This window comes from Oxyura jamaicensis, chromosome 15 (assembly GCF_011077185.1).
Source record: "Oxyura jamaicensis isolate SHBP4307 breed ruddy duck chromosome 15, BPBGC_Ojam_1.0, whole genome shotgun sequence".
Classification (NCBI taxonomy): domain Eukaryota; kingdom Metazoa; phylum Chordata; class Aves; order Anseriformes; family Anatidae; genus Oxyura; species Oxyura jamaicensis.
In genome coordinates this window covers 3,351,065-3,364,765 of record NC_048907.1, presented here as the reverse complement: position 1 = coordinate 3,364,765, position 13,701 = coordinate 3,351,065, and the positions used below count along the sequence as shown (strand labels likewise).

Genomic DNA, 13,701 nt, shown 5'->3' with positions numbered 1-13,701 from the left:
GCGAGGAGCCGCCGCCTGCTCCCGGCCCACCCTCGCCGGGGGATTATGCCAGCGGAGCGCCGGCATGTCGGCACGCAGCGCCTCGTAGGCGGCCGCCGAGCCGCGGCGGCATCGGCAGCGGGAACCGCGGCCGGGAGCAGCCGGTGCGTGAGGAACCGGGGGTGGAACGGGGGGGGGGGGGGGGGCGGCGGGGCTGGGCACCGGCACCTGGCGGGCACCGGGGCCGTGCCTGGCTGCGGGGGGGCTGGAACCGAGGGGAGGGCGAGGAGGGAAAGGCTGGGCCCGAGGGGTGGCTGCAGCCTCCCCCCCGAGGGGCCGGGGCGGCTCGGCGGGCTCCTCCCCGGGGCCTCGGCGGGGCTGAGGCGGCCGGGGAAGGAACGGCCCCTGCGGGCCGCGGCGCCGGGGAGTGCCCGGCCGGTGGCTCCCGGGGGTGCCGCGGGGTCGGGGGGACGGGGATGGGCTGGGATGGGACGCGTTGGTCGCCTCCTGCGGTCAGCGGGATGCTTCGGCGGGGAAAGTTTCCCGAATATCGGAATAAATGACGGGAGGGATGCGCCCGCTGCTGCAGCCATAGCAGCGCTGTGCCTCGGCTTTCAGTTATTTCACGTAAAATTGGGAAGCGAGCGTAACCTTGCTTGGACACGGCCCGCTGGCGCATCAGTGCGGTTCGGTAGTGCCCCAGCCTTCCCCTCAGCGCTGGTGGGGAGCAGGAGCTGTCCTTCTCCTCAGCACCCGGCCACGATCCCCCTGCCACACTTGGCTGAGGGGCACCCTCAGTGCTGTGTCGTGAGATCGTGGTCCCTGGGTGCCCGAAGCCATGCTGGGTGTCAGGGCAGCCCTTGAGCCCGCCAGGCATGAGGCCAGAGCACAGCCCGTGAGGTGCTTCACTCCAGCCATGGCCCTCCTCATCCTGGTTTCCCAGTTGCCGCTTCACCTGGGCTTGAGTTTACATGAATTTAGTTCTTGCGAAGGCATCAGGTGTTGTGGGGAAGGGTCAGGGTGGCTGCAGCCCAAGGCCCCCCCAGATGTGTTGAGAAGAGAGGGTGAAGGCGCTGCCCAGGCCGGCTTCTGCCTGTGGGGTCTGCCTCAGGAGAGCAGGGGCCAGACCTTTGGCAGCCGTGCAGGAGGAACACCTTGAGACAGAGCCTGGGAAGTTCCTCATGGGTTTTTGGGCCTTAGGCACCCCCGGTGGTCAGTGAACTGCTGGGTGAGTGACTGGGGACATCAGCCAGGCTCCTGAGGCAGTGCCTGCACCAGAGAGGGCGGGAGGGAGAGGTTTTCCCTTCAGAACAAGCAGCGGTGCTGTTCTGTAGCCAGATGATGGGCTGCAAGAAGGGATCTCTGCTGGGAGGTTGCTGGGCCTGGCAGTCCCTTGTTGCCTCTCCGCCTGACAAAAAGAGCTCAACCTGACAAAAAGGGCCCAGTGTTGGTGCCCCTGAACAACCCTGGGCTTGGTTCTGGAGCATTCGTTGCTGCCCCGTGCCAGCAGTTTACAGCGTGAGCAGTTCTAGCTCTCTGCCCAGCTGCAGGAGGGTTAAAGTCACTTCCTTCACCTCCCCAACCCCTCTTGCTTCACTGAAGAAGAAGCAGAAACACAGAGGAGCGTGCCGAGGTGTGTGCACTGGGCTGCAGCATCGTGAGCAGAGCTGGAAGCGAGGAGAGGAGCCCACCTCCTGGTGCAGAGCAGTGCCCTGTGCAGTCAGCCAGGCAACGCAGTCCCATCAACATTTTATGTTGAAACGCTGTGGTTGAGACAAAGTTTAATCAAATTGTGCGTTTAAAAAGAAAAACCACACACAAACAACTTCTTCCTTTGTTAATAACTGCTCTGAAGTAAGAACTTCCATCTTCTATATGCTCTGGAAGCAGCAAAGTAAATAATACGATGCCAAAAAAACATCTTAAGTCTTTGAAGACGTAATCTGCAAATGCTTGGCTCTGCACAGGACAGGAGTTCAGTAGGACAGTGGTCACCGATCATCTTTCACAGGTATTGTGACTTAAATGGGCAGTGGTTTGATCTCGTCTTGAGACATACATGGTTTGTAGGACTCCTTTTCGCGTACTGATTCCCTCCCCGTGCCTAGTCTTCCTGCTTGCGCTGTATTTTTATCGTGTAGTTTATTTTTGTCGTGACTGTGTTGTGCCCCCAAGTAACACAAGAAGTCTGACTGTGTTACAGAGTTCAGCGCTGGCTTCTGAGTGATTTTTTCCACTGTTGAGTAGGAGGCTGGTGTTTGTAGGACAGCCTTTCCTGTCCTTTGCAGACCTCGTGCCTGAGACTCTCGAGAGAGGGCTGCGTAGCTGGCTGTTCTGACAGGTCACCAGCTCCTCGGCTTGGCCCTGGGCTGCTCGGTACCTGAAACGCCTCCTTGAGACACACAAAATTAAGAATGACCAAGCACAAAAGCATGGTTGCAGACTTGCCCTAGCTTGCTGTTTTTCCCAGGAATGCTGCTTTGTCGTCCTCGCGATATGTTCTGCTTGTGGCAGCATCTCCGAGAGGGACGGGAAACGAGCAAGGGCTGAAAACGCCGCTCGTTGTGCTTCTTGCTTTTGATAGAGCTGACTTCTGGTAGGCTGTTAGGTTTCATTAATCATATTTAAGTTTCTGTCACTAACTTTTAATTAAAAGCATGGTTGATACCACTTTAATGAATGTACGGATGTTAGCCATCTTCACGCATAAAAATGCGTTTTAATTCCCTTACTATTCCCTTTATGGCCCTTAGATGCTTTTGTTGCCATTTAAACAGCATACAGTAGCAGCTGTTTATCTTCTTAATATAACTTTTTCTTGCATCTGTGCTCAGGAAACAGTAATGGTTTGAGTAAACAAATTTCTGGTATCCTTTAACAATATTTTTAAGTAACTTGGCAGAAAGGGTCAAAAGTGATGTCTAAACAGTGAACTCCGAGGCTCTTGCTGACAGTAGCCTGAGATAACTCTGCTAAAATCATTCGTTGTTCCTCGTGCTTACATGAGGCGGTGAGGAAAGCAAGCCCTCGGTGCAGGACTTTTGCTTCTGGTGAGCTCAACAAGGAACTTTCCCCCAGATTATAACTTTTTATTAAAATATCCTTTCTATTTCGGGCTTGCTTCTGATGGTGCATTTCAATGCACTTGCTGCTTGTTGTGCATCTAACAGCCCAAGCGTTTATTGTGATTTACCATCTGGCATGTGGGAGTTTTATCTAACTTCTCATTTTAGTTGACAGCAACCAGTTTGGAAAGACCTTGTCCTGATTTTTTTTTATTATTTTTTAAAAGAAATCCTCAAAACTTATAACTGACAGTGGTGCTAAGAGGTTTTGAATTCAGATAAGTTTTTTTTTTTTTTTTTTTTTTTTTAAATTCAAAATTTGTTACTGCTTCTGCAAGTCAGCCACAGAGCATCACATCCCTCAAGCAAGGTAATAAAAAGAAGGTGCCTTCCATCGGTCGAGGCCAGCATTAATCTCCCCCTTACACCCAAATAAAAATCGTACCATTCAGTTTTTGTCTTGGCAGCCTGACTGGGAAGCTTCAGAAAATGGCAAATGAAAGCTGCTGCTGACTCCTGGATGTCGCTTGACTCGTGCCATTCTCGCTTATTCGTGATAGCGACCGGTTCTAGGACCGGCACGATCCACTGAGAAACCATTTTTGGCAGAGTTTTTCTTCCTCTACGAAAGATGCTTTGAGAAGGGAGGAGGAACGAACATCGATTTCTTTATTTCTTTGATTTTAATTTTCTTAGAAACAAAAAGCAACATAAGAAAACCACGGTTTTCCTAACAGTCAATTTCTCTAAATGGTGAAGATATCTTCTAGTTTAATTGTAAAGCTGGCTGATACCGATACGATGCAATTAATATTTCTGTTTATCCCCAAATTAGTGAGATGTGTCTAAATTTAATTTTGAGCCTGAAAGCATCTTATATTCAACAATATTCTGTAGTATCCAAAGCGAATGGAAGTGGAGTAATTGGAGGGTGAGGGGCCAGGAAGGGAATAAATAAAACACTTTATTTTTAACTTTGTTTCCTGGATGTTGGAGGAAATCCACACACCACAACCTTGTGCTGGGGTTGCGGAGTCTGAGCGTGAGCTCACCCACGACCTGAAAGGGAACGTGGCTTCTCTTGGTAGCGCCTGTGCCAAGAGTTCTGTGAAACTTTAAGTGAACGAAATAAGAAGGTGTAAATATCGTTTGTTAATGTAGGAGCAGCAAAGCAATTTAGCACTGAGCTAACTCAGATCCTGTCACGTCGGGGAGTTTTGGTCAGCGCGGTGCCAAGTCGGTACACAGGGCTCCTGAAGTCGCGAGCGGTCGCGCGCTTTCTGCAGGTGAGGGGTTTTGCAGGTGTGACTGTGAACGGATTTTTTTTTAATTAAAAAAATAATAAGGGGAAAGTTTTCATTTATTTTTTAATTTTAAATTGAAAGAAGAGCGGGAGGAGATGCAGCCAGCATCCCCCGGAGCCCCCGGCACCTCGGTGCAGGCTCTGCGGCGAAGAATTCAGGAGCTGCACCACGCCGCCTCTTCTCGAGCGGTCCAGCAGCGTCTCCACGTGTGGGCTGCCTCACGCCAGGGATGGTGGCGAGGCTGCCAAAGGCTGCAGCCCGGCTGGACGTGCTGGGGATGGATGTGAGCACGTTGGGGTCAGGGCTGCCGTGGGGCAGCACGCTGCCTGCAGCTGCGCCGCAGAGGCTGGGAGGAAGGCAAACCCTCGGCTGATGCAGAGGCTGGGCAGAGCGGAGCTGTCAGGGCAGCAGCGTGGGCGGCCGAGCAGCCTGTGTAACCCTTTGTGGCTGCTCTAAAGCTTCCCCCAGCCCAGTTAGTGCCTGAGGGATCCACGGGAGATTTTTTTTGCTGTTTTTTTTTAAGCGTTTTTAAGCAGCCTCCAGATCTTGCTCAGGTAGATCTGAAGGGCTTACAGCATCCCGAAACCTGCATCCCTGTGGACCTCAATGTTTTACACAAAAAGAATCATCTGAGTGCTGAATGTTCTGGGTAAGGAGGGCTCCGTGTGGGGTTTTGTCCTGACTCGGTTGTGTTTGCCAGCTGAGCACAGCGAGCGGGACCCTTACAGCTCCCCCCCGCAGCAAAGTGGCCGAGCTGAGGGTACAGAGCCTCCCTCAGTGCCACGAGGGAAAGGGATTCGCCTCATCCTTTCCGTGCCTTCACACATCTCGGGTTCATGGGGGGCTTTCTCCGCGGGCTTCTTTCCCCACTTGGCACAGCCTGGCTAGGACCAGGGCAAGCCAGTGGTGACAGGGGGCATGGTGTCAGCCGGGCAGGCAGCTTTGTCGCTGCTGTGGGTGCTCAGGAAAGGGAGCAGCGAGCGATCAGCTGAGAGTTTCCTGGTCCGTCCTCGTGGCAGCGGCTCTTGTGACGGCCCGGGACGCGAGCCGTGATTTGTTTGGATCTCTGGCACTTACGTAAGAAGCGCTGAGCCCAGGACACCGCTCCAGGCGTATTAGCTGCCTTAACCCGCGGAGCAATGACCTGAAGGCGTTCCTTGTTAACAGGGCAATAACTAATTTGGAAGGCAGGAACCTGTAATCAACGTCGGCACGTCAAGTGCCTGGGCATATCTTGGTCGTTTGGGGTGAGGCCCTGTTATCTGCAGCTCCAGCAAAGTTTGCTGTGTGCATGACTGTTAACCTGGCTGCGTGCTGGGGCTGTAATTCCATTAGGCGCTTTAAAAGGCTGCGGAAGGATTTAGGCTCTTACAGCACAGCTGCGGTGAGCTGGCGTTCGGTTTCTCCTGCGTGTCTGGTCCAGGTTGGCCACCACAAATCTGCGGAGGGGCTCGGTGATTGCCCCCGGGGCTCCTGCAGCTGGTTTGGGCCGGAGTCAGAGCGGTGCCGGCACCGGGAACCCTGAAGGGCCCTGGCTTCTCCATGCAGGTAGTGACTGTCAGGCACCAGCTGCCTGCAGTGAGCAACCAAGGGTTTTGCTTGTGTGTTTGTATGAGGGCAGGGGTGTAACTATGCTTTATGTCCGATGCAGGGGGTATAACTTCACTTGGGATTGTATTTTGGTTTAAGATGGGTACTGTAACGTAGGTCACCTCCTCAGGGTAGCAGCAGCAGGGAATCGCTTTGTGTGGTTGCTTTACCTACGTTAGAGCTACTTTCTCTTCTTTTTTTTTTAAGAAGGAGATAGGCATTTTATATTTATCATATCCGATGCAATTGAAATCTAAATATTTACATCTTTTTTTTTTTTCTTTTTGCTGGATCTGAGGTTGAGAACCAATTGTAGGTGTTCCCAAGCTGTTAGTCAACCCACTGCGCTGAGTAGGTCGGTTCCCTTCGGGCGCTGGGCAGACGGAGCCTCGTGGTTCTGTCCCTCGCCTCTCCTCAGTCTCTGCAGCTGGAAATACTTCCCTCTGTGGGCTTGGCGACCCGGCGTTACGTTCGGAGGGTGTCCTAGCCTAAACATGCTGAAAGCTAACCACGTGGTATCTCCAGCAGCACGCGGGTAACTGCAAGCTGTGAAACTGGAGGGGGAGTTCAGGACGTGAGGATGTAAATAACTCGGAGATATTTGGTGAGAAAGAACAGAAGGGGGAGGAAGGCCTCGCGCTGGCTTTTCCTCTGTCATCCTCATCTCCTCTGTAGCACCCCCCGTGCCTGACTTCCTGGGCTTGTTACAAAGATGAAAACTGGCTTCTGTTTTGAGCAAGGATAACCAGCAGCAGGCGTGGGAGATGCTGCAGGGCACGACCTGGGAGAAGGGGCAGTAAAAATCCTCGTGGCTTGGCCTCCAGGCACCCGGCGGGGCGGGCGAGGTGGCTGCTCTCACACAGGACCCCGTTTCCAGGTGGGCTCGTAGTTTTTGGGTAGGGCTGGCACGGTGCTTTCAGGCCCGTTGGGCAACTCCACCAAAACAAAGTGATGGAAAATGAGAAGAGCAAACAGCTCGTTTGTTTTCCCTCTCTCCATTGTTTTTAAGCATCGTTTATCCAGGCTCTTGGGACCCGTTGTTTGTCTAACCTGTATCTGGATTGTAAAACTGTTCCAGGTTTTAATTTTGACAGATGGTAAACGTCCTTCAGTGAATATCCTTAAAAACGCATTCAGCGTGGACACAAAGTGTCCTCTGTTCTGGGACTACAAAACCACTTTTAATGCTGCCTTTGGTTTACGTTTAATTCCTATAAATAGGCATTTCAACAGGGCACGTTTATCCGCCACACTATCGCCGTCGGAGGGAAATAAATAGGGCCAGACTACTTAAAAGGCTTCAGGACAGCTCCTGCACGTTGGCTTCCCGGTTTGAAGGCATCGTTTTTGGTCAGAAGAGCAGATGTGGTCGGACTTGCCTTGCTGAGGGTGTGCGCTTGGGTATTTGAGGCTCTGCTGGGAAATACTGGTACTGGAAATGCAGCATCGCTGTGTTGGGGTGAGGATGGCAGGGGGGAGACCCTGGGTAGCAAAGCTTATCAGTTGGTGTCTCATTAACTGGCTACTCGCAGCACTAAGTGTTTAGCAAAGCCGTAAGGCAAACTGCTCCCCACCTTTCATGGGTGCTTTTCCTTCTGTGCCAGGCCTTCTGTGGGCCTCGTTAGGTCAAGTGCCAGATCTGCTGCATCGTATCTCTAAAAACCCCTGGGCTGTGTAGGAGAAAGCCTTCTCCTGCCCAGTCCTTCACACGTCTGCCCCTCCAGGAAAAAGACCTTGCCCTAGGGGGGCAGTTTCGCTGCCTGACCGAGCACCAGCGTTACCAGAGGTAGGTAAGTTACAGCGATTTTTTTCCCTGCTCTCTCTTACGATGCCTGTGGTTCATTTCGCTGGCAGAATTTGTGTTTTATTCCTTGTTGGAAAAGTAGGACTGAAGGAGAGATAAGAATGTTTTATCTTAAACATCATTATCAAAATCATCAGCTGAACGGTACTGAGACTATTCCAATTCCTGGTTTAAGGCAGAGTATAATTTGACTTTTAGATCTCCGGTTTTTCCTAAATCAAGTGTATGGCACCAGCAGCTCAGAGAGTCTCCTCCTGATTATAAACAGGCTTGGAGCCATCAAAAAAAAAGCCTTGAAATCAGCTCAACAACTGTTTGAGAACCGCCTGCTTAATATTCCTCCCAAGCCCTCTGCAGAGGCCTCCTGCAGCAAACTTGTAGATGTCAGTCGTTCCCGCGCGTTTCATTTAGCCTGCTGCTAAACTTCCCAGGAGCTTGTATGCAGGTGAGCTTTTCAAAGCTGTTTTAAAAATATATTTGGAAAGCTGGGACCCGCGAGGCAGGAGCTAGCACAGCACATGCAGTGTTGTGGCCAGGGCTTGGTGCACCGTGCAGAACGCGACCACGTTGCTTGGAGCACCTCTGTTCCCGTGTTTCCTCCTTTTTGCTTTTGTCTGGGTTTTCCTGAGGTTAAATTCCTGTTTCTCGTTGCAGTTTCTTGCGTGTAGCCCAGGTCTGTGTGTCCGGTGGGGTGGTGAGCAGCCTGCTGCAGCAGGCTTGGTGGGTCTGGGCTTGCAGACCCCAGCCCGAGAAGGTGAGGAAGGCTCCTGGGCGCTCGTCGAGGTTTCATTCTTGCAGCCTGCGTGGCAGCAGCTGGCCTGAGCCGCCTGGCTTGGACAACTCGAGCAGTTCCTAAAGGTGGTGTAAGCACAGCCACGTGCTCCAGAGCCCAGGGGCTCGGCACTGCGGCTCTCAGAAGGTTTTCCATCTGGAGGTGGAAAAAAACAAACCTTCCGGGGCTGCTTTATCTCGAGGCTGGCAAAGAGTGCAGAATGAGTGACAGATTTCCATTTGACTCATCTGTTGTCAAAGTGGTGACACCCTTGAGTCACATTATAAATGAGACCTTGGAGCTGAGTTGGCATATCGCTCCGGTAGGCTCGGAGCAGGTCTCTGCGGGCTTCTTGGTTTTGTTCTCCTTAGGAGAATTCCTTCCTCCCTTGAGATGTGATGAAATGGATCAATGCTATCACTAATATTTCAGGATAAAAATGTCAGGAGAGCCCGCTTCAGGTGCTGGGCATCAGCTCCGAAGACATTCAAATAACCTGCTTTATAACTGCTTCAAGCCCTGAAAAAAAAAAAGAGTGCCCAGTAGCCAGATGGTTGGAAAAGAACACCCCACGATCAATGAGGCAATATGTAAATATTTTCAATCATTACCACAGTACTGCTGTGTTGACATTGAAATTCAGAGTGCTATTCCATGGGACTCCTCATTGATCAGCAGATGAGCTCTGATAAAGAGGAGGATAAAAGCACAATACTGAGAATTATTATGGATTGTGGCTTTCGTTGACAAGGACAGGCTTCCATCAAGGTCTGCAGAATGGATTTTGAACCCTCTCTAAGCGTGTTACTGAGACACGGTGTTTCTTCCCCGCCTGTCAAGTATGGATTAAATGGTGTATTATTGCTTGAGCCGTTTTATTTAAGGTGAAATGCTGCATGGCTGACTAATTTCTTTGGTAATTGCCACGTTTGTATGGGAAGGGGCAAGGTGGAAGCTGATGCAGAGTTCTCTGCTTGAAATCCATGCAGTAGAGATGACTGGAAGGTAATATAAAGCATGGGGTTGGATTTAAATAGCTGAGGTGGGGGAGAAAAGTCCTCCTAAAGCAGGCTGCAGAGACCCTGTGTGGCCGATTCACTTAGAAACCTTTACAGGGGTGGTAGCGTTCTCATGCATAACACATCAGGTGTATTCAGCACCTGCCCACCACGAGGCTTTTTTTTCCCTTTTTCTGTTTTTTGGGCTTTCACTGATGGAAAAAATCTCCTGGGTTATACTGCTCTCAGAGGGGAGTTGGGAGCCGGGCTGTAAATAAATGCAGCTTAAGTAAATAAATAAATGTAAAAGCAGCTTTTTAAGGCCTGAATCCGCGAGGGCCCACCTCGGGGCAATGCCATGCCTGGTGCAGATGCTGCTGTTTGAAGTTCCTGGGATCGTGCCGTGGAGGCGGAAGGTCAGCGCCAGGTGAGGTGTCCCGGGGGATTTGGGGAGCAGGTTTTGGTGCGTGGTGGTACACCCGAACCCTTCCTGCCTTACTGGGTGATGGAGAGTGGAGCCGCTTACGTATATTGGATGTATTTTCTTGGAGGAGGGTGGGGGTTTTGCAGGTGAAAAGCTTTTTACAGCTGTAGGGGCATCCAGAGCGTTTCTGGAAACCTTTGGCTGTTTGCTTTCTCTCCCTCCCCTTGGGGCTGGCTGCTGGCAGCGAGGCCAGGACCCGGTGCTCCTCGGGGATCGCCACCTCGGGGTGCTTTGGAGAGGGCAGGTGCTACAGGCATCAGGTGGGAAGAGTTATCTGGGTGCCTTTCGGAGCTGCTCGTATTTTCTATTAACTCGTGTGTTTGTCTTGCTCGTTTGTTAATTTCCTGTTTCCTGGCACATCCTGGAGCCTTTTCGTGTGATTACCAAGTTATTCAGGATTTTGATATTATTTCTCCCTGCTTTGTTGCTTTTTAAGTTGCTCATTTATATCCCCTTATCTTTTTAGGGTGACTAACTGGTGTGAGAATGGAAAACACCTTCACTGAGGATGAAGGACTCCTGTGACCCCCCCCATGGTCTGAAACTGGTGCTTGCGAGCCGTGGGCAGGCAGGGTTTGAGCACAGCTGACACTTCTTAGGGCTAAGTATTCAGTAATGCAGGCGGTACAGAGGCAGTAGGCTGAGCTCAAGCAGCTGTAGCGTTTGCTAGGAGCAGTTTTGAGCTCGGGTGTTTCCTAGGGCAAGAGCTGCTGCGTGTGTGGATGTGGCTGGATTACGCGGGTCTCTGCTTTTGGGCACGAGGCCAGCGTGTGCTGCTCTGGGGTTGTCACCGAGTGCTTGTCCAGGCAGCAGCAGGGCGGGGGCTCTGCCCGGCCCACCAGAATGAAGTGTTTCAGTGGTGGCACTGGCTGTGTGCCTCTTAGGAGGAGGCCTGATAACTGGAGTGCAACACTTCGGTTAAGCAGACAAGCCTTCAGAAACCAGGAGAAAGCATCTCGCAATTAATCGTCCTCCTTGGAAAGGCAAATGCCGGTTCTGCCAGTGTAACGCAGTGTTTTCGACGTTTGTGCTAAAAATGAGCTGCTTGCCACCGGCTGGGTGGCACCTCATCCTCCCCGCACAGTGTGTTTTCATGTGAATCTGGCTGCTGACAGCTGCATCTTTCATTTCCCTCACGTGATGTGCATGGGGCTGCTCCAAAGCCAGACGTGATCACTGTGGGTTCAGCTCCGAGCCACCCCAGCTCCCCAGGCCTTCTTGGAGAGAAGCTTGCCTGGGAGGAAGCCTGTGATGATCGTTTTTTGCTAACAACCCATAGTAACAATACTTTTCTAGCCTTTTTGGGAACTCTTGCGTTAACTTCTGCTTCTAAATGGTTTTGTTGGGTTGCTTTGGACAGCCGTGCCCCTTGTTTAATGGGGACCCGAGGTTCCCTGGGTTTCAGTAGGGCACTTACGGAACAGAAGCAGTTTTAACTTGGATTTGATTACCACGTACCACAACGTGTGTCTGAAATGCAGGCAGGGTTAATTACTGTTAATTTAAAAGCTCCTAATATTTAATTCTAAGATTTAAGCATAACATTCAAGTTTAAGTTTTGAGTTGGTAAGCTGTTCTCACACCTAAAAATAAAAGAATAGCATCAGCGAGGCCTCTGCAAGCTGCACTGGGTTTAAAAAGTGCTGACTTGGGCACGCAATCAAGGTGGATTCTGTGTGATTATTCCAGAAAAAGAAGTTGGATATGTGTGTCATAATGTCCTAGGCTCCATTCATTATCTGTCTCTTTCAGTGTTTACTGCAGAGAAAATGCTGGTGTTTACATTTTTCCAAAGGGTGTAGTTTCGGTTTCTGTTGCTCAGAAATGCTTTTGCTTTTAATCACTTTTGATTTCGGTACAGTTAACAAGTGCAGAGAGAGCTCTTTCTGTTCGGAATAATCATTTCAGGCTCGCTGTCACCGAAAATAAGAAAGTTTGTCATCCTTCCCCAACCTCCAAAAAAAGGAAGAAACCCAACCCCGAAACAAAAAAAGAATGAAGCAGGTGGGAAGATTGCTTTGCTTGGAAACCGAGGAGGTTCTGTGGCCGTCCGTGCAGTTTTGTGTAGCTGCGTGGTGGAGACCTTCAGGGTTGTCCCCGTGGTGGGTCAACTGAACACCGAAACCTGTTCTTACACGCCCCTGCTCGTTCCGAGAACTGTGCAGAGCCGCTGAGACGAGGCTCTGGGCTGGCTCCGTGTAAAGAAAATATCCGTTTAACCCTACGGTGCGGTGGATGTGTCCTTTGGGAGGATATCATCTGGCACATCCAGCGTCTTTATAAACTTGTCTACCTTGGGAAGGCAAATGAGGAATGGACACTAGCAAATCCTGGTGCAGCTGAGGTGTGAATTATTGTGAAACATTAAAAATAGCAAGGCCCGATCTGGCTAGATGTATGTTGGTCTGTAAAAGCAAGTGGGATGTAATTAATCCTCTTAAAAAAGAAAGGGAGTGTGAGGATTCCTGTTTGTTCACAGATCAGTGTGTTAGAGTGGTTAAAAGGAAGAATTTGACTAAACACTTTTCCAGGAAAGCACAAGTTCAAATGCAAAGCGAGATTAAAATTTTATATTTAAATATATCTCCATCGTACAGATTTGAGTAAGTGATTTAGGGTTTTAAAACCCCTGGGTTTTAAATCATGGCATCACGTATACTAGTAGGGGAATAAACCCTTTTAAACTTCCATTTCGATTTTTTTTTGGCTTAGGAATTCCATGAGAATTTAGTGGGTTTACGTCCGCCCCAGAGAGCGGAGACCTGAAGCCCTCCTGACAGAGGTTTGTATCTACCAAATCTGTCACATAGCTCTTCAGCTGATTTCAAGCTGTAATTTTAACAATAGTGATTATTCACTGGTCGTCTTGTTGTAAGCCTGCAGAGTCAGTTTTAAATGTGATCCGCTCCGGACCACGTTCGTGTTGGGGAGGAACTGCAGTCAGTGAAGGGACAGAAGACAAAGTGATCTCTGTAACCCAGCGCCGCAGCCGTCTAGCGAGCGTGTGACGCCGCGTCGTTGCCGTAGGATTGCCAGCGTTGACCTGTAGGCCGTCCTGCCTAGCTTGGTGGGCAGTACTTGGTGTTTCCACCTTCCAGAGTGCCTGACAAAGCTAAGAAAGTTCTTAAATGTCATCGTGTGGTGTGAGTATTGCCTCTGTGCTGTGTGCATGAGCAAATAGTTGCGTTGCGGAAGGTTCACAGGTAGGTTCAGCCACTTGCTGTCCAGCCATTTCAACTTTTTTTTTTAAATTTTATTTTTTACCTGGGCTGGGAAAGCAGAAGTGGCGTTTGGGCCCCGTGCGACTGGCTCAGCTGTGAATCAGCAAATGACGTTAATAAGCATTTGTGGACTAAATATATTTTTAAGCTGTCTGGCTGCTCGCTCTTGGTGAGATCTCTGAGATTAATGGTCCTGAAATGTTACTCATGCTTGCTCTTCCTCCAGGATGAATCTGACCCGTGCGAGCGCTTTGATTTTTTGGAGTTGCTGTGCAGGAAGGTACAAGCATGAAGAGCAATCCCGCTTCTAAATTTTTAATTCTTGATAAGACCTCTGGATTGGAGCGGGGTATCACAGCTAACGATACCCGTGTTTTCCAGATGGTCCAGGTTCTTTGCTGCAGGAAGCAGTGTTCTGGTGTTATATTTTTTGTAACCCTTTGGCTGGGGGTGCTGGTCTTAGGGTTTGGATCCATGTCCCAGC

At 50.5% G+C, this 13,701-nt stretch overlaps 1 protein-coding gene across 6 annotated transcripts in view; it reads left to right on the top strand.

Annotated features, from left to right (window-relative positions):
- Positions 1-7: 7 nt before the first annotated feature.
- Positions 8-13,701, top strand: part of PITPNM2 (phosphatidylinositol transfer protein membrane associated 2) — a 133,992-nt gene continuing 120,298 nt past the window's right edge. For all 6 annotated transcript variants that reach the window (XM_035340867.1, XM_035340866.1, XM_035340863.1 and 3 more), the window contains exon 1: positions 8-143. The gene's annotated coding sequence lies outside the window, so the exon portion shown is untranslated. The remainder of the gene's footprint in view (positions 144-13,701) is intronic.